The 19,454-nt window shown below is 41.9% G+C and overlaps 1 protein-coding gene across 8 annotated transcripts in view; it reads left to right on the top strand.

Annotated features, from left to right (window-relative positions):
* Lrmda (leucine rich melanocyte differentiation associated) overlaps positions 1-19,454 on the top strand; it is a 1,112,503-nt gene that overhangs the window by 47,386 nt on the left and 1,045,663 nt on the right. Inside the window, exon 2 of one of the 8 annotated variants that reach the window (XM_023718931.1) lies at positions 9,278-9,413. The exons of the other annotated variants lie outside the window; for them this stretch is intronic. The gene's annotated coding sequence lies outside the window, so the exon portion shown is untranslated. The remainder of the gene's footprint in view (positions 1-9,277; positions 9,414-19,454) is intronic. 8 annotated transcript variants of the gene reach the window in all.

Genomic DNA, 19,454 nt, shown 5'->3' on the forward strand with positions numbered 1-19,454 from the left:
GGGGGGACGACGGAAGAGTAGTACAGCAGTGAGGTAGGAGATTAGGGCAGGGGTAAACCAGATGGCCAACTGGACAATATGTCAAAGGTCATAAAAATGCACCAGTAACAAACAGTTAGGTGAGATATTTTCTAAAAAGAGAAGATGTAAAAAAAAAAAAATAATAAATAAAAAGAGTGTGTGACTAGAACACAGGACCCAAAGTGACTCCCTGACTCCTGAGCATTGTGAACAGAACCAATCAGAACGGGATAGTCTCAGTCCTTCATTTGAGTCAGTCCCTGTTTGCAGGACCAATCAGAGGATGCCATTGTCAGTGTTTCATTTACAGCCAATCAAAAGATCCTGCTTCTGGTCTTTACAAATGGTGAGGCGCCTAGTGCATTTTTCTATAAGGTGGCTTAAATATGATGTGAAGACAAGGGGATTTTCACAGGATTACTATCCCAGCGCCTTATTGGCTGCTGTGAGCTTTGTCAACTAATGCGCTTTCACTCTGTAGAGTGAACTTCTTTTCTGTCTTCGGTAATGTGTCCCTTCACTGCCTTTTCTATGTGTCTTGTCTGATTCTTTGTTTAGGATGCCAAGGACCTAGAAAAAAGCCCCATAGGATCTGCTCCATGATCCTGCATCTGGTCACAGGGTCATCAGCTCTCAGGAGCCAGACTGGAAGGTGGACTCTGCCCTGCCTTCCTACCCTTATTATGTGCAAGCTTGGCTCATCAAGTGCCTCTTCAAATTTCTTCGTATCTCCTTTATCTCATTTAATGATGTCACTGTCCTCCCAACATCCCACATGCAAATTTAGGCCCATGTTCTTCTGCCCTTAATCATCACTTGCTTGCACCCCCACCCAATCACTTTCCCTCTGTGCCTCACCAGCAGAGCAGGAGCTGTTGAGAGTCAAGGTTGGCTCTAAGTTGCTCCCCTTGGTGACGCTTGTGCCTGTGGGCTGGATGTCAACCTCTTGGCCTTCAGATGACTTTTCTAGCTTTGCTCCTCTTTTTCTAATCTCTGGCCAAATGGACTGACTCAGTTTGTCTAGTGTTGTCCATGCTTGTGATCTTTCTTTCTTTCTTTCTTTCTTTCTTTCTTTCTTTCTTTCTTTCTTTTTTTTTTTTTTTTGGCGGAACCAGGGATTGAACTCAGATCCTGGCGTTTGCCAGTCAAGCGCTTATGCTACTGAGCCATCTCCCCAGCCCCAATGCTTGTGATCTTTGTCTGTGTTGTCTACTTGTATTAGTTTGCTAAAGCTGAGTTAACAAAATCTTGCACACTGAGGGACTTCAACAATGAAAGTGGGAGGCAGGGAGATAGCTCAGCAGTCTAAGCGCCTGCCTGGCAAGCACAAGGACCCAGGTTTGATTCCTGGTACCTCATGCTGCACTGGTCCTGCACCATGTCGGCCACCAAAACTGAGTGTGGTAGCTCATGCCTGTATTCCCAGTACTGGGGAGGCTGAGATAGGAGGATCACTACAAATCCGAAATGTGTAGTGAGACCCTGTACCAACTACATAAATTAAAAATAATAAAATAAAATTTAAAAAACCAACAGAAGTGGATTTTCTCACAGTTTTATAGGTGCCAGATCCCAGATCAAGGTGTTGTCAAGGAGACTTCTCCCTCTTTGGGTGACAGTTGACCTTCTTCTCCCTGTGTCTCCACATGGCCCGCCCTCTCCTTATGAAGACTTCAGTCACAGCAGACTGCAGCCTTTCCTAAGGCCTTATTACAACTTAATTACCTCTCTGAACACCTATCTGAAAATACCACTCCATTCTAAGGTCTTGGGGATTAATATTGTAACATATGAATTTGGGGGTCAGGAGATCCACTTCTTTCTAGGAAAGGTCTTTTTTGTACCTCTTCCTGTCAAACACCTGCATGCTCAAGGCCTGATGTGAATGTCACATTTCCATCACGTTCTCTGCTCTACAGGACCACCTGGCTGCCCTGGGTGCCCTGGAGCTCCCATTTTGCCCAAGTCCCCGAGCATGACTACTGGCACAGAGGCTGGAATTTGCCTGCCTCTGCTTCTTGGAGACACAGCCTGTGTAGCTATGGGGGTCCTGCTATCCCCATGACAATCAGTCACTACTGCTTAAGCATCACCCAGAGTACACTGTGCCTGACCACCTGTATAATTCATGAGGGAGGACTCGTGTCACCCAGGCCTGTTGCTCATTTGCAAGAATTATGGGCTTTGACAGAACTCCCTGGCATGCAGGTCTCCTTGTCATATCTGTGGTAATTATGATTCCTTTTCTAATTACTTCTCTTATCCACATAGTCTCTTTCAGCTGCCACATGGGAGACCTCCCTGGTTATTGCCTCTGCAATGGCCCTGAGACACAGCCTATGCACAAGTTTCTTTTCTCTTTTCCTGTTTTTCACTTTCTCTCATTCCCTGGTTTTGAGCCATGCCCTGCTGAAGAAATAGATCGCCACCATTGGAACTTTTGACTCTTGCTCTGAAGGGTTGCAGGGTGTGGGGGCAGGTCGCTGAGCCCATATGCAACTGCTGAACCGCTGTGCGCTCCCTGTATTCACCTTGGGAAAGGCAGCTCTTTCCCTGCATCACAACCTGCTTCAAGTCGGGAGAGAAAAATAGCAAAGGAAACATCATATTTAAGAGACTGAATGTGCTGAGTGGATGCTTTGGAAACTAACCTCAGGCAAAGGTCCTTGGTTCAGGCTTGGTGACTGATGTGGCATTGTCTGCTGTTAATAACCAAGAGATTGAAGATCCAATGAAGCCATATTTTTGCCTGTCAACAGGGAATCTCTAATCTTTTAGCTTCTTTAGTTTCAGTATTTGATTTTGCTTGGGTTCACCTCTAGTTTTGCTTTGTCTTATCTCTGATCACATGGCGATACTCAGTTACAACTGACTGAACTAATGAAGGTTTCCATTCCAATGTAAGTACTTAGCATTTCACATTTAAAAGACTGTTTTATTAACTTTAGGAGAACTCCATGGATACCTATCCATAAATCCTATCCATTATGAAGGGCATTAACAGATACCTCAGGTTTTAGGTAAGTATGGTCTCTACCCTTGAAACACAATGGCAATGGACAGAAGTCTCCAAATGACCATTTCTTCAACAGTGTAAAATGGATTTCAGTGGAAATGGGTGTCTTTACAAAGTTTGGAGTTAATGTTCTACATGACTACATCTCTACCTCACTTCCTTTCTCTTCCTTCCCTGGTCACGTGTGTCCTCTGTGTGCTATTGGGGCTTGTATATGGTTGTGTTATCTGCTTCATCTTCCTCTTTGGCACTTCAGGGATCTCCTTCAAGGCCCAGTCACTTTGAGTTCACTGCATCCCCAGGGCTCCTTCCTGTAATAGAAAATGCACCACCTCCAAGGAGCTTGCAGAGTTGGGGGAGAGTGTGTGGCAAGAGAGGATGAAAAGAGCCCCCAGATTTGTGGTTTGCCAAAAGCTGAGGTTCAAAAAGGACAGGGTAGTTAGTGGGGTTGCCTGGTGCAGAGGGAAGAGTGGGTTGAGGTTCTGGAGCAGTCATTGCATTTAGCAGTAGGATGGTAGTCAGTGACCTTGGCGGCGATGCTTTGTAGTTGGGTGGGCTTTTGGGTCCACCTGATGTCTTCTGCACACTGACCCTTCTGCATCCCACAGCAGCCAGCCCAGCCAAGGCAGTGCCATCTCACACGTGGACTTTGCAGTGGCCTCTCAGCCATCACCCATGTGCCTCCATTCTGCAGAGCTGTCTTGTGAGAGGCGGGTCTGGATCTGCGTGTGCCACTTCCTTGCTTAGCATCTTCTAATGGTTTTCTGTCCCATGAGCTCTGCTTTCTTCTTGTATCCTGCTCTCTCTCTCTGCCCAGCCACATCAGTCTTCCAAGAACTAGGAAACAAAGGCTGCTCTGGCCATTGGAACTTTGCACCCTGTCTCTGTTACTTTTTACTTGTTGCTGGGACAAAATACTGACACCCAAGATGAAGGAAGGAAAGGTTTATTTAGCTCACAGTTAGTGGAGGTTTCAGTCCATACTCCCCTGACTCCAAGGCAGAGGGCAGCAGTTCATGGCAGCAGAACATAATGAAGGGCAGAGGAGCAGCAGCTGCAGCGTCTATCAAGCCTCTCTCTCTTCCTTCTATGCTGACTGCAAAGACCAGTGCTTCTCTAAGGAAGTGGTAGGGGCTGTGAAGATCGGAGTTCCTTCAGGGTGGCAGCTGTGAAGATCAAGATCCTCCGAGGAAGTGGCACACAGAAGCCTTCCTCAACCCCTTTATGTACCTGTAAGTGCTGAGTCACTCTGGGGCGGGTCCTCCATGCCCTAGAGTATGGAATCACCCAGCAGATCCAGCCAAGCTTCCAATATCTCAAGTTGACACAATGTATCAACCACTACACACACCCTGCTTGGGACACCCCCCCCACGCCTCATTCCTTCTGAGCTTTACATTTTCCCTGCTCTCCTTTATCTCGCCAGCCCTCCTTTGGCATCACCTGTGTCTCTTTTATGGCTTGGAAATTATATTATGTGTCTAATTTCACATTGGTTAATACTTTTCTTATATAGATTGCTGTGTTTGATATTATTTTCCCTCTCATTAACAAATAAGTGTAGTTTCATAGATTATTTATGTATTATAAATAGGATTAGCTGTTGATTTAATTCTGCCTAAATTGACAAAAACACCTATGGAATTTAATCTTCTTATGGGGGTGAAAGGCATCCTTTATAGAGAGAATGAACATTGGGCTTTGAGCTGGAGGACATGCAGCTCTGTGACTACAAAAGGTGATTTTACCTTTGTGAGTCTATTTTTTGCATCTATAAAGTGGAATTAATATCTATTTCTGAGGATTTGGAAAAATGCTTTGCAAAAACAAATGGCCTTGCAATTGATAGTTAATAAATGAAACAATGAACACAAATTGTAAAGAATAAAACTATTATTTTCTTCTTCTTTTGTGGTCCTGGGGCTTGAACCCAGCACTTTTTAAAAATTAATTTTATTGAGAAAGAAGTAGCAGCGAGACAGTTTCCCCTGCCCCTAGGGTGCACTGAGATGGAGATTGAGACTGGGCATAGTGGCACACACCTGTAATCCCAGCTCTTGGGAGGCTGTAAACAGGCAGATCACTGAGTCTGATCTAGTAGTGAGACCCTGAACACCCTGTAGATTCTTCCCTAAATACAAAAAACAAAAACAAAAACAAACAAAAAAAACCACAACAGGTTAGTAGGATAGTTACAATAATTAATACATTGTATATTGTTGTCTTCATAGTAGTTATTTGTAGTACAAGATGCAGACATGGTATCTTGTCTAAACTCTATTAGTTCAAAACTTTCTTCTCATTGAACTAAGAGAAGTAGCTGTACGTCTATGGTAACTATTTTTTATATACAGATATATATATATTTATTACAAAATGGTCCTTCATTTATAATCCCCTTTCTTGTTTACTTTTGAGAGATAAGTATTCTATTGCTATTCATATATTATAGGTGCATGAATTCAGCAAAGTAATCCAATATGGTCCAGTAGTCTATGATGGGTTATCCACATGATTGGCAATGTCAGAAGTTGTTGACTTGAGCCTTTTATAGCTCAGCATATTAATATGGCTTTACTTTTTATACCTTGTTTTTATACTTTTCTGCTGGATGGTTAAGACCAAGATAAAGCAAGACCTATATAACAAAAACGTAACTTTTGTATCTGACAAGGTCAGTCAAATCCCCTCAGGATTTACCCTGAAGCCTTGTACAGCACTTTGTAGATTTTTTGTCAGTGTCAGCCACGTGGATGCGTCATGGCCATTGCTTGACCAATTTGTTCTCTGTGAAAGCCTGAGAGAATGTTTTTTCTCCATGTGATTCTCCTTAGGCACACTCTATATCATTGATTACTTTACTCTATGGCTCCATAATTTCCTTGATCAGAAAATTTGGGATACCACTGAGTTACAGGATGTTATAGTACAGGTTCTCTTAAGTCCTGAGTCCTACTGACCTTAAGGGGTAGGGCCACAATGCTGGCTATCCTTGTAGCCCTTCTTTTTCTCTAATTTTTTTGGTCTGCAAACTTAAGTTGTTAACCCTCTAGAAGAGAAGCTTAATGATATAATTACTCTAAAACAGGCTGTTAAGCTTAACATATATATTTGTCTGAATATCAAACATCTTAGACATAACATGGAACAAGTACTTTCCATCAATTGTTGATATGCTCAACTTTAAATATGTACAGAATGTGAAAAAATTCTAAAAAATAATAAAAAAGAAATAAACAATTACATTTTTTTACACAGAAATTTAGAAATCTAACCATATACAACATTATAGCAGGACAGTCCTATGACATTTTTTTCTTTTCTCTTGTTTTCATTTATTATCTTTTTTTTCCTTTTTAAACAAACATTTACTTGAGAGAGAGCCATTTACTTGAGAGAAACCCAGCACTTTGACCAAGTGATAAGCCATCACCACAGCCCTTCTTAAAAGTTTATTTTGAGATAGGGTCTTGCTAAGTTGTCCAGGCTGACCTTGAACTTGTGATCTTCCTGTCCGAGCTTTTTGAGAAACCAGAATTAAAGGCATGTGCCACATGTGAGATGGCAATTATATTAAAGAAAAATCAGGAAAACCCCCAAAACAAACAAATAAAAAATAAATGCATATGCTACATACTGAGCTGAAGCTATTGATTTTTACATGTTGATGTAACCAGTTACTTTACTAATGTCTTTTTTCTACAAAGCTGTTCAGTTGATTCTGTTCTCTTTTTTTTGGCATATAATTGTATCATCTGGAAAAAATCATGATCCTTTCTAATTTTTGTGCTTATTTCTTTTTTAAAAAAATTTTGCTTTACTTTATTTGGTTTCTTTCTTTTTACATATATATTGCTCTTATGTTTATTTCTTTATCTTCTTTAGTTGCATCATCTAGTATGACAGGTATTTTTTAGTGATTTTTGAAAAGGCAATATTACTTTATTCTCTTTTCAAGTTAGAAAGTGATGTTGAACTTTTGGCATTTATGGAGATGAGCAGATGGTTCCTCCCATTTTTAGCTGTTAATGTGATAAACTAGATTAAATTTCTTAATATTGAGACACTTAGAAATCTTATTTAAAACATTCCTATAGTAGTGATATAATATTATTACTTGGTGAAGAGAGAGTTTTAAAATTTCTGTGAAGTATAATACCCTACTCTTTGTTTGCCCTATTTAGTGGGTTCCTTCTGTTCTCATTCATGGAGTTCTGATCATTTTGGTCCCTCTCTAGAACATGTTTTAGTAGTCTGTGTAGGGTTGGCTTTGTCATCATGAAATTCTTTAGTTCTTTGTCATGGAAGTATTTCACTTCTCCATCAAACTTGAAAGAGAGTTTTGCAGGGTATAGTAGTCTGGGCTGGAATTTGTTTTCATAGAGGACTTGAAATACTCTGCTCCATGCTCTTCTTGCCTTCATGTTTTGTGAAGAGAAGTCTGCCGTAATTCTGATGGGTTTTCCTTTAAATGTGATCTGCTTCTTTTCTCTAGAGGTTTTCAATATATTGTTCTTGTGCTAGATTTCTGGGATCTTGACTATTATATGTCTCAGTGTGTTTTTAATTGGGTTGAAGTTATTTGGAGTTCTGTATGCTTTGGTTAGCTGAATGTCAGATTGTTTCTTCATATTTGGGACGTTTTCTGCTATTACTTCTGCCCATATTCTTTTTATATTATTTATATTGACTCCATATTTCTCATTGATACCTATTAGTCTCACATTGTTCATCTTTGCATCGTCTTTCAGGTGATGAATTATTTTTTTCTGCATCCTAGTTGTTTTTAAGAGGTCTTTTCTTACCTTTTCACTAACTGTGATGGCATCCTCAACATGTGAAACTCTATCTTCACTTTCACTCAGACGGTTTTGCAGACTTGTGATTGAGATTTCAAGTTCTACTCTATATCTCTTTGACTCTGCTTCATGCAATCTATTTCTTTCCTGTATTGCTCATTCAAGAAATCTGTCATTTTTCTAATCTCCTCTATTTTTTTTTATCAGTGCCTTCTTGAGAAGCAGTTATTAATTCTTTTACTTCAGAGATTATTTTTGATCTGATTTCCTCTATATGTTTCTGCAGTTGTTTCTTTCCTTCAGATGCTATTGATTCAGACATTTCAACTGTGTGATTACCAATTTCTTCTGTGCTAGTGTCCTCTGCACTTGTTCTGGGTGGGCTTGGGGTCTGAGATTGCATTTTGCTCCTTGTCTTTGTCATTTTGTATAGCATTGTCTTTGCCCTTTGGTATAGAGCTTTGGTGCAGTTATAACCTTAGCACCTATTGAAATTCAGGTGCAGATCTACTAAGTTTGAATTCATCCTGTTGTGCCTGGCTTGGGTCTGGCTGCTGTGCTCAGCTTCTTTCTGCTGCAGCCCTTGGAAGTGAACCTGTTGTGCCCTTCTGGCAAGATGTTCTGCTCCTGGATTAGTTGGGTGGTTCTGGCCCCTAATCTCTCTGCAGGGACTTCAGCTGCAGAGTTTCACACCAGGCCTATATGTCAGGACTGGGCAGGGTCTGGAGGGGTCTAGGGGGCACAGGAAAGTGCGGAATCTCTACCACACACTTGTAGGGCCTGGGCTTGGGCTGGGTATGAGGGGTCCAGAGAGGGGCACAGAGGAAGTTGTCACTCACGTGGCAGGCTTGGGCTGGCTCAGGAGGGGTGGAGGGGTCCCAAGTGTGTGGCAGAAGGTCTCACTCATGCGGCGGGCCTGGGCTTGGTCTGGAGAGGTTCAGCAGGCACAGGGGAGCATGGAAGCTCTCCCACACACTTGCTGGACCAGGGCTTGAGCTGGGTCTGGAGGGGTCCCCAGAGCACAGCCCCCTACTCTTTTAATATGTTACCTAGGTCCTATTTGCTAATATTTTAAAGTTTTGCTTTTTTTTTTTTTGCATTGGTTTTTATGAGAAAAGTTTACTTTTATTATTTTATACTTGTCAGGATTTGCCTATGTTTATTTCTGGGTTGTCCCCCCAAAATCCATAACTCCGAGTGTGGCTATATGGAGTTATTTTGTCAGTTAACCCTAATAAATTACCAAATATTTAATACCAATGATAAATCAAATGTGTGTGGTCTGTAGAGAGTGAAGATATTTAAAAAGTGACAATAAGGCCCTTGAGAATATAATTAGGGTTAAAGGAGATAAAAAGGAGGGGACCCTAACCCAACAAGTCAAATGTCCTTATAAGAGGAAGAGACACTAGGAGTTCTCTCTTTCTTCCCTCCTGTGCAGAGAGAGGAGACCATGTGAGGCACCGCAAGAAGGCAGCTGTCCATAACCCATGAAGGAGCATTAAGGAACCACCTGTAGGGCACCTTGATCTTGGACTTTCAGTCTCCAGAATAGTGAGACTGTAAGATTCTCTTGTGTAGGTGACCTAATGTCTATAAAACTTTCTTAAGGCAGCTTGAGCAGACTAATAAGAATCTTATATAGATAGATCTTGAACTTAGAATGATTTGACTTACACTTTTTCAACTTTATTATTGTTATTATTGTTTACGTATTTAGTACAGGGTCTACAGGGTCTCACCATGTAGATCAGACTCATGGTAATTCTCCTGTTTTCAGCTTCCCAAGTGCTGGGATTACTCAACTTTATTATTGTTATGGTTTGTGTCTAGGTGTCCCCCCAAAGCCTCATGCAGTCAGGGGGCAGCTTCTGGAGTTTGTGATTGATTACTGTGGGTGTGGATGCTGCACTTGCCCTGGGGCAGGTGATTTGCATTACAGTGTAAGGTGGGGAGAGAAGCTAGTAGCTTGAGCTGCTGCTACTTCTTCCTTGTGCTGTTGCTCTTTGCCGGCTATGAAAGGTTGCCCTCTGTCATGTGCTGCTTTGCCTGGAGCCAGCCGAGTATGGACTGAAACCTCCAGTAACTGTGAGCCAAATAAACCTTTCCTTCCTTCAATTTGGGTGTCGGGTATTTGTCCCAGCAATGACAAAAGAGTAACTAAGACAATTATGATGCAAAAATAATACCCATTCAGTAGAAAAAAATTCTTTGAACTTGGTTTTGTTCTAGGTTAGTTCTGTGTGCTTTTGGCCTCCAAATTCTGGGCCTTGGCTGATTGCTGCAGCTCCCAGGTGGCCACACAGACACAAGAGGAAATAGACTCTACGGTGAGCTGACTGTGGGTCAGGTGTTGTGCTGGATTAACTAATGGTCAACTTATAACACCCAGCTGAACTGAATCAGTGTAGTTGTGGGCATGCAGGGCCCACCTGAGGCTTGTTGCCAACAGCATAAAAGCAGAACTGGAGGGGAAGATGTTGTGTTGTTGATTCTCCTGGTGAAGCTTGTCATGCTGGCTTTCTTGATATGAACTTGGCTGTTCTCACCCTTGGAGGAGTTTGGGTGCTGACTGTCCCTGGGGATGGCTATGGTACTTTTCAGGAGAGCTCTGGTCTTTACGTTGAGAGTCACTTCCTAGCTCCAGGAAGCATACCTCAGCCTGCTGGCACAGATCCTTCACCCCACTGGCACAGACTTTCTAGCTTCCACCACTGGCCTTTGGGCCTGCCTGGTGTAGATTCTTGATTCAGACTTGTATGAGACATTGTTGTGGGCTCTGGGTCTCCAGCTGGACTCATACAGGACATTGCTGTGGGATCCAAGCTCTCAGCTGGATTCTTTGGGTCTCTAGTTTGTGGACAGATTTCCTGCACTTGTCTGCATTTGACTCTTCAGGTGAATGTTATAAAATCCTATAAATTATATGTCCTGTATTAAATCTATTCCCTTGAAGCCCTGACTATAACTGGTATATTAAATATATTTTCAACTTCTGATGGATTCACCAGGCTGTAACCCCATTGTCAGTTGAAGAGCATTTGTACTTATTTGTGAAACTACTTGGAACATTTCTCTATGTTCTGGAACAAACAATTCAGATAGCATTATAGCTATTTACTTCTTGAGGAATAGCGACATTTGTCTGTAGAACACGAGACTTTATCATCTGATTATATCTTTTGCAGTAAGCTGTCATATAGTATTTTATAGGCTTAGTTTTAATTGTCCTACGAAATACATAGTTTAGGTTTTAAAATGTATTATAAAAAAGTTGAGCAACATTGCATTTTCTGTTCCTTTTAATTTCTTCTATATCTGTGGTTATATATACATTTGCATTCTTATTTTGACTATATTTTCTCTTTTTCCCCTTCAATTATTTAGTAATTGATTAAATCTTCTAATAACTGTTAGATTTATTGTACCACTCTTTTTCTTATTAATTACTGTTTTACCTCTACAAATTCTTTTGTTTTCCTTATGTTTATTTTATTCCTTTGTTTTGTTTTTAAACTGTACAGCTAGTTTAAGCATTTTAATTCTTTGTTTAGAACTGGATATACTTAAAACTATGAATTTTCCCTGAGTATTACTTTAATTGTATTCATAATTTGAAGCCTATTGTTTGCATATTTATTTTCTAGCTATTTTGATTTTAACTTTTTGTTGGCATAAAAGTTGTTGAAAAAGATTTAAGCATTTCTTCAAATTGTGATCAGAGAGTATATCTTCAGTCTTTTCTATTTCTTGGAATTGAAGGTCATCTTTGTGACCTTGTATGTGGTCTCAAGTCTGTTTTTACTTCTTAGAATTTTAAGTCATTTTTATGACCTTGTGTGTGGTCAGATCTACTTCCTGGAATTTTGGGTCTTCTTTGTGACCTTATGTGTGCTCATTTGCATTTCGAAAGATGCATCTCTGCTTCTTTCAAGTTGCAGCATTCACAATCTATCAGATCATTTAATGAACTGACATTAGGCATCTTGTATTCCTCATATTGAACCCACTTGACTTAGCATGGCATGAAGCACACAGAGCCACTGTCATTCATTATTATGCTAAGAATGCCTCAGACTGTATAGAAGATAGAGGTTCTACTTTGAATCCACTAAGAAGATAGTTTGATGTTGTTCCGCCAACTACTGGTTGTAAGTAGGAGCTCAAAGACCAGAGAAAATGTTCTGAGCTTAGGCAATAAAGGAAAGCTTTATGTAGGAGAAGGGTCTTAAAGACCAAGGACTATTTGGGAAGTGGAGAATTGGTAAAGTGGCATTTGCAGTTGGGGACAACATGAACACGTGGGCCTAGAGGGAGCCACTGTCATTCATTAATAGCATGTCAGGTGTAAAAGGTATACACCCTCCTCTGCATGAAGGTCCTGCTGCCCAGGATGGCTGTATGCATTGCCATTGAGGTCAGGCAGGGGCATCCTGTAGCGCCAGTCATCGCCACGCAGTTGACTGCATGAGCATCTTTAAGTTCACCCCAGCCACGTCTTCAGCCTCTGCAGCAGCAGTCGTGGGCAGCATGTAACCACTTGCTCCTTAGGCTGCCACGCTGGCACGCTCTCAGCTTTGCACTTTTCCTGGTGAGCCAACATTGGCACACACCTCCCTCTGAGAGCATTAGCTCAGGATCCTTGCATTAATCAGGGAGACGAGGACATTTCCCTGGGAGAATTACAGTGTCTGATACAGACTTGCTATATGGAGTTGTTTGTCAGATGACCCCAATAAATTGCCAAATATTTAACACTGATGATAAATCAAATGATGTGCGGTCTGTAGGAAGTGGAGGTATTTAAATAATTAAGCAGTTCTTTCTGGAGCCCCTTTATATGACGATTTTCTAGACTTCAAGTCAGTTTTCTTCATCCAGCCTCTGTATAATATATAGTTATTTCAAATCAGCTTTACTTACTGAGCTTTTTCTAGTAATGGAGCTTTGTCAGCAAAAACCGGGAGTACCAGCAAATGGTGAGTGATGGGCTCATGTCAGAAAGGAGCTTGAGAGGTGCTTTCTGTTGTTAGATGGATAGGTCTGGAGCCATCGCTTGAAGCTCTCTGAGTGTAATAGTTTCAGAGAAAAGGTATGCTGAAAAGAAGCTGAGCACTGTGTCATTGAGAAGCTGGTGTCTCACGCACCCAAGTGCTGAGGGGACCCTGAGTTCACATTTGGGATGTGTGGGAGTCGGGAGGTTCTTGAAAATCATCTCTGCTGTGGTTTCTTCTTCCCACTGCTTGGTCCTACCCTCTTACAGCTGTAACTCAATGCTTGGGGCAGAATGGCAGGAAGCATCCTCACTCCTGGAGTTGTAACAGATGGTTTCATGCAGGGCGATCATGACTCTTCCCAAGTCTGTGTGATCCCCTATGAGTGTTCTCAGTGCCCAAGAACTAAGTGTCTATGAGTAGCCCGAGGCTTGCGGAGTGGGACAGCAGCATTTGGGAGCCAGGCATCCTCATCCATTGTAGGCTTTAAGGACAGAGCATCCCTCCAAGACCTGTCAAGGTGGGCCATGGGGCCCTCTGAGGGCTTACGCCATTTCTGATAGTTTTGAAATTCTGGTTTGAGCTGCAGCATGGTGCTGAGTTTGATACAAACTCATTTTTCTGTTGGCAGCACATGATGTATGGAGTGGCTGAGCTCATGTGTCAGTTGCTCTGATACCTCTCCGGACCTTGAGTGTTCCATAGCGCTGCTATGGGGAGGAAGCTGACTTATGGCATAAGACGGGGTCCCTGAATTGGGGAGGCCACGGATGCTAAACTGTGTGTGCTCTGCCTCTGTTTTATTGCTGCGTTGTGTCTCTCACTGGAGCTCCTTAGAGCTATTCAACAAAGCCTGTGCTGTCAGCTAAAAGGCTTTTAGGACTTTATAATCACAGCTCAGTATCTTTTCCTTTTTCTTAAGGAAAAAAAAATAGAACTTTTCCTTTCCTTTCCCCATCTTTTTTGAAATCGTTAGCCTTCATGTGAACTGAAAGGGACTTCAAAACATTGGAAGAAAATAGTCTGAAAGCTCAGAGTGTGCTTGGCTCCTGGTAGGTATGAAGGCTTGATAAAGAGGCATCCTTTGCAGTGACAGGTGTTTTCGTGCCAGTGTGCTGAAGGCTTCTGATGACAAAGCCACTTAGTTTTCTGTAGCTTTCCCTTCCCTTTGTGCAGAGGAGTTAGGAAAACTCTAATAAAGTAGCTAAATAATGGGCACAAAAAGTTAGCATTGTTGTTTTCTTTTTTGAGACTCACTTACCAGGCATTAGGTAAGCAGGTGTCGGGGTAAGGTGGTGTGTCCTGCCGCCATCCCCGTGACTCTGGAAAGTGTGAGTTATTGTCCAGAATCATCATTGATGATGTTGTTGGAGTGAAAGGAAAATTTAGAATGGTGGCAGAACTGTAGATGCAGTGCGTATAGAATGGAGGGATGGGTTCGTGGGGAAGCTGCTGAGATGTCTTGTTCCCTAGCAGCATGATTGCTTAGATTGCCCCGACAGGGCTGGAGGAACCTTAACTGTCACCACCATACAGTTTTGTCTTCCTTCCTTTCTTCCTTCCCTCTTCTCTCTGTCTGTCTGTCGCTGTCTCTGTCTCTCTGTCTTTCTGTCGCTGTCTCTGTCTCTCTCTCTCTCATCACCAAAAAGCTTTCTTTTCCCTGCTAAGGAACCAACTAAAATTGGGAAACTGCCCATTGTCATGTGGTGCCTCAAGTCTTCACTTGAGTCCTAACATCGTGTGCACTTTCCCCAGAAAGAGAAATATAGTGTAAGTGAAATATACACTTCGCGCTTGTTGCTTACCATGGTTCCTAAGGAGCAGAGATAGTGCTGCGTGTTGAGCTGTCTCGCCCAGAGGATGAATAGTAGGACATCCTCCTTGCAGCAGTTTCTGCATTGTGGCCAAAAGGATGTCTACCTGCTTAGACTTCCAGAAAAGAAATAGAAATTTCTCTAATAGAGGACCGAAATGATGTGGAATGCTGAATATTTTAGGAACTCATGGACCGGCCTCCATGTCTTGGTGTGTAGACAAGTCCGGGTCATTATTTCATATAAAACTGGGGTAAAGCCCAGCTTTTCCCAGCCCCCACTTCCCGCACGTTGCCCTTGTCACTGTCTTTGAGTCTAAGCTGTTTAGGGGGGTTTGCCAAACACTGAGTTTTGTTAGAGAAGAAGTTGAGTGACATGTACAACCTCTGCTTTCTAGCGCCTGGCAGGTAGGGTTGTGTGATGTTGGAATTGGAAGGGGTCTCAGAGCTCCTTGGCTCATGCCTTTTTACATTTTAGGGGAAGAAAATAAGCCTTCCAATCTACACTCTTCGGTTTCCCTTGTCAAGCTTTATTAGTACCAAGAAGTGTTAGATGGCTTGGGGTTTGTGGTTTGTGTTTGAGGGGACCTGCACGCTTGAACTGTTCTATTGAAAATATGTGTGGAGAAGGAAAGAGAGAAATATCAGACTTAAGAAAAATGCTTCAGGCCTATCTAATGATGACAATATAGTAAAACTCCATGGATAAATGTAATGGATGATAAGAATAATGGCAACATTTATTGCCTTTTACTATGTGCCAAGTGCCAGCGCTAAATACTTAATATGTGTTCTCATTTAACTCTTACAACAATCCAGTGGAATTTTAATAGAGATGGTAATGGGGGTGGCAGTGGTAAGTAATAATAATTATAGCAATTACTTTGCTTGATTTATATGGATTATCTCATTTGCATCTCACAATAATCCAGCGTGCAAGGCACCATTTATTACCTTTTTTTACTTTCTAGATGAAGAAACGGAGGTTCAAAGATGTTAGAGAACATGGTTAAGGAACTGGAAGTCGAGCCCATCATCTGATTGTTGGTCACATGTAATTCACTGAACAGAGGAAATCCCTAATGGCACTTAATAAATATTAAGTTGTAATGAGGAAGTGAGAACTATTTTGGCCAAATTGATGTTTGACATGTATGATGTACATTTTCATAAAGCCAACTTCTGATTTTCTACGTTGAGCATGACTCTCTGATGGTTAATTGTGGAGTGTCATCTTTTTTTGCTCATCTTCACTCTTGCTGTTGGGTTCAGAACTAGAAACTCATTTAATGTAATTCTAAGCAGAGTATTGTTAGGGATTGTTGTCATGGTGACACAGGTACAGAATGTTAGAATAAGTGTATGGAGATACATAAGTCAACTACTACATTTAAGACAGGAAGAAACTGAGGCCCTATAGAAAAGTATGCATTGGTCCAAGGCCTCTGGTTCACTGCCCTGGGACTGCATCTAGAACCAGGGACATCTGCCTTATGGTACAATGGTTCCCTTTCCTCTATGACTCTCCCATCCGGTGGGGGAGACTGAAGCCAAAAAGAAATTGTGTTTTAATTATCTATTCTGAAGTGTGAGTGCCACTCATTCTCTTTTGCTGGTGGCTAATTTGCAGCTGACTGTCGTAGTAATTGTAGGTTCCTGTGGGTTTGGGTGACATTGGCCACAGAAGAAACTTCTCCCTGTGGATTCCTTGCATCAGGAGCACGGTTATACTTCCTGCTCTAATGCAGAGAATATTTATGTTAAGTTAATGGATGCTTGAGGAATTAAATTGACCTTCATTCCTACTTATCTTATAACATCAGGAGGGAGGGAGGACTACTAATAGAAATGCATTTTCTTTGAAGTTTGAATTTATTTATTTTTTTTGAAGAATATTCTTTCCCTACTTGGAAGAATTATGATTTGGTCACAAAGATTTCATTGTGTAGCTTCGCATCATTATTGCATTGAGTGTGTTTGATAGCTTCCACAAACTATTTTAAGATGTTTTGAGACTCTACTTCACATAATAAGGAAAGGATTTGTCACTCTGACTTACAGAATTGAATTTGCCTGAATTAATTATGATTTCTACTCTAACCCTGTGGGCAGTATTGTGGGGTAGAGGTAATCCTTTCTGATGTCTTATAGCAAGTCAGTTATGGCCCACGGCACTGGCTAGTTGCTTGAGTGGAGGAACTTGTCACCCACTGTATGGTCTTTATTTCCAATTTTTTCTTGGCCTTTTGTTATGTGCTTCTTTCTTTGGGTCAGTTTAAGAAGCTGCTAGAGCCAGGGAACAGTGCCTGGAGTAATGAACGAGGAGAGTCTCCCATAAAGCAAATCACAAGGGCTCCAAGTTGAGTAATAAAAGGCCTTGTCAGTGGCTTTTCTTGTGTAGTCTACATTGTTTATAGAGTATTTTCCACTAAGAAACACAAGACTTGCTCCCTTTGGCCTGGAGGGTAAGTCAAGTTGAGTGGCACTTGGTCAGATGGAAGGATTTGGTCTTGACTGGTATGGGAGTTCGTTGTTTCTCTGTTGTCTTCGTGTCTGTTTCTCATAATCCTGTTTTCCTTTGTATTTTAAGATGTGAAACTCCTTCACCTTCTAAAGCCCCATAAACCAATTGAAGAGACAAAACCAACTTATAAATATTTGTATCAACTGTGACAGGCCTAGGATCAATATCCTTACTATATAAATACCTACCACAAAAACTAAACACCAACATGCCACGGTGACCCATGAAAAAGGGTGCCATCAAGTTCTCAGTGCCTAAGGAACATGCCCGCAAGCTAAAGTGGAACAAAATAGCAAGACACACAGCCACACAGATTTAAATGTTAATCTATATGCACTCTGAGAAAGGACTAAACCTTCCCCCTCTTTTTTCCTTACATCTGTCAGGAGGGCCTACGAGTAATTCCTCCCTTGGCATGTGACCATGGTGCCTTTGGCTTTGCCATTCCAGCCAACTGACCCTTTTGCTGAAAGTTTAATAGGGGATAAATTCACATGTGAATTCATAATCCCCTTATCTGTGCTAAGAGCATTCTCTAACAAGCCCATAACAAAGAGAACCTTGCATCTTGTGGCTCTGCAGTGACCCCACCTCATGGCCCGCCCCCTAACCTCTCTACACCTCCTGGTTTGCTGCCTAAAGGCAACTGCCCTTTGTGGCGTCCCTGCCTGCCTGCAGTATGTTAAGATGCAGCATGTTACAGGTTTTTAAACAAATAGATTCACATTGCCTGCCTGTGACCATCCTGAGGCATTTAAGGAGGTGCTGTATGGCATGTGTGAGGGGCTGTGTGCCTGGGCTCATGAGGAAAGGACTTGTGCTCTTCTAGGATTCCTTAATTTCGAGCTTATTCTCTTTCATGTTATGTGACTCTGACTGTAAATCTCCGAGCAAAGTCACAGTCGAGCCACAGTTTAAGTTTTGAAGATTTATTGTTAGAATTTGCTCTCCCCTATCGCTTTTTATGTTCTCCTCTTCCCTGCGTATGGTGTGGATTGCAGCTTGTGTTATCTACATATGTCTATAAATACTGAAAATATTTTTGATACAATGTGCATTTAATCAACTTTTTGTTACTGTTATGCCGTTTGTATGGAGGAAAATTGTTTCTGTCTTAATGTTCTATTGAAGTTGCCTTTGGAGTGATGATATCTTAATCACTTTAATACATTTAAAAGCTTCAAGGCTTAGCATTTATTGAACAAAGCTCATTGAAGGAATATAACGGATGTCTTGAGGCTTTCCGCTGCTGTAAAAAGGACAGTATTGTTCATGGCCTCGGTAAAAGAAAATCTGAATTTTTATTTTACTTTGCACTGCGTTGCAATTATATTTGAAAAGCTCTTCAAGCGCTACTAACAAAGAGGCTGTTTTTATGAATTGTTATAATTGCAGATCTCAGAGCTGACTGCTGCAAGTTAACATTAATAATGGACAGCAATTTAAAACCTCACTAAAAACCCAACCTCTGAGAACCTAAGAGATGACTTTCGCACCCGCTTGGGGGTCTCTTTGGAGAAAAAGCTCTCCAAGTTGGGAAGTAAGTGGAGAACCTATTTATTCCTGAGAATCTTACTAACGTTGACCCTTCTGGACCTCCATAAAAGGTCTACAGAGGGAGGTGAAACCACAGAGGGTCAGGGTTGGGGGCAGTGCATGGGCCCAGGAAGTCAAACAGGAAGATGGTAGGGGGAGCCCAGGGGAGCCCAGAGGAGCCCAGAGAGCCTTGTGGGTTGGGGAGGTCACTGCTCAGATAGTCCCTGTCTTGAGTCCCAGACAGGCCTGGCTTACACTCCAGCCACCTTTCTGTAGAGTGCAGTGGGGAATCTATGACAACTGCAGATATAATGGAAAATTACCCTTCTCCTGATTGGGAAGGCCACATCACATTGTTACTGCCTAGCACTTTGGGCATCTGGGCTTCCATATCTTCCCAAGGGCAAGATGCTTATTGCACAGGCACAGCGAAGCATGCCTGTGGGCTCACAGTGGCCTTTGGTGGCACTTGGAAGATGCATTGTTTGCCCACTCAGTCCTTAGGGTGCCTGGAAAGCCAAGTCACTTCTTTGGTCTTTTGTTCCCTCAGTTTCTTTATGTAGCCCCTGGTCTTGTGATTCCCTGACTTGCTCGATGCACCCTTGTTTAAAGCCTGAAATCTTCCTCTCAGTTTTTCTGAAGTAGATATTTTAGAGTTTATTTGCTATGAAATAGGGTGAACCAGGGATCCACATTTCTCCCCACTTCCTCCGATAAAGAAAGTTCAGGGCCCCCAAAAGGTGAATCTGCC

This window comes from Octodon degus, unplaced genomic scaffold (assembly GCF_000260255.1).
Source record: "Octodon degus isolate 3935 unplaced genomic scaffold, OctDeg1.0 scaffold00005, whole genome shotgun sequence".
Lineage (NCBI taxonomy): Eukaryota > Metazoa > Chordata > Mammalia > Rodentia > Octodontidae > Octodon > Octodon degus.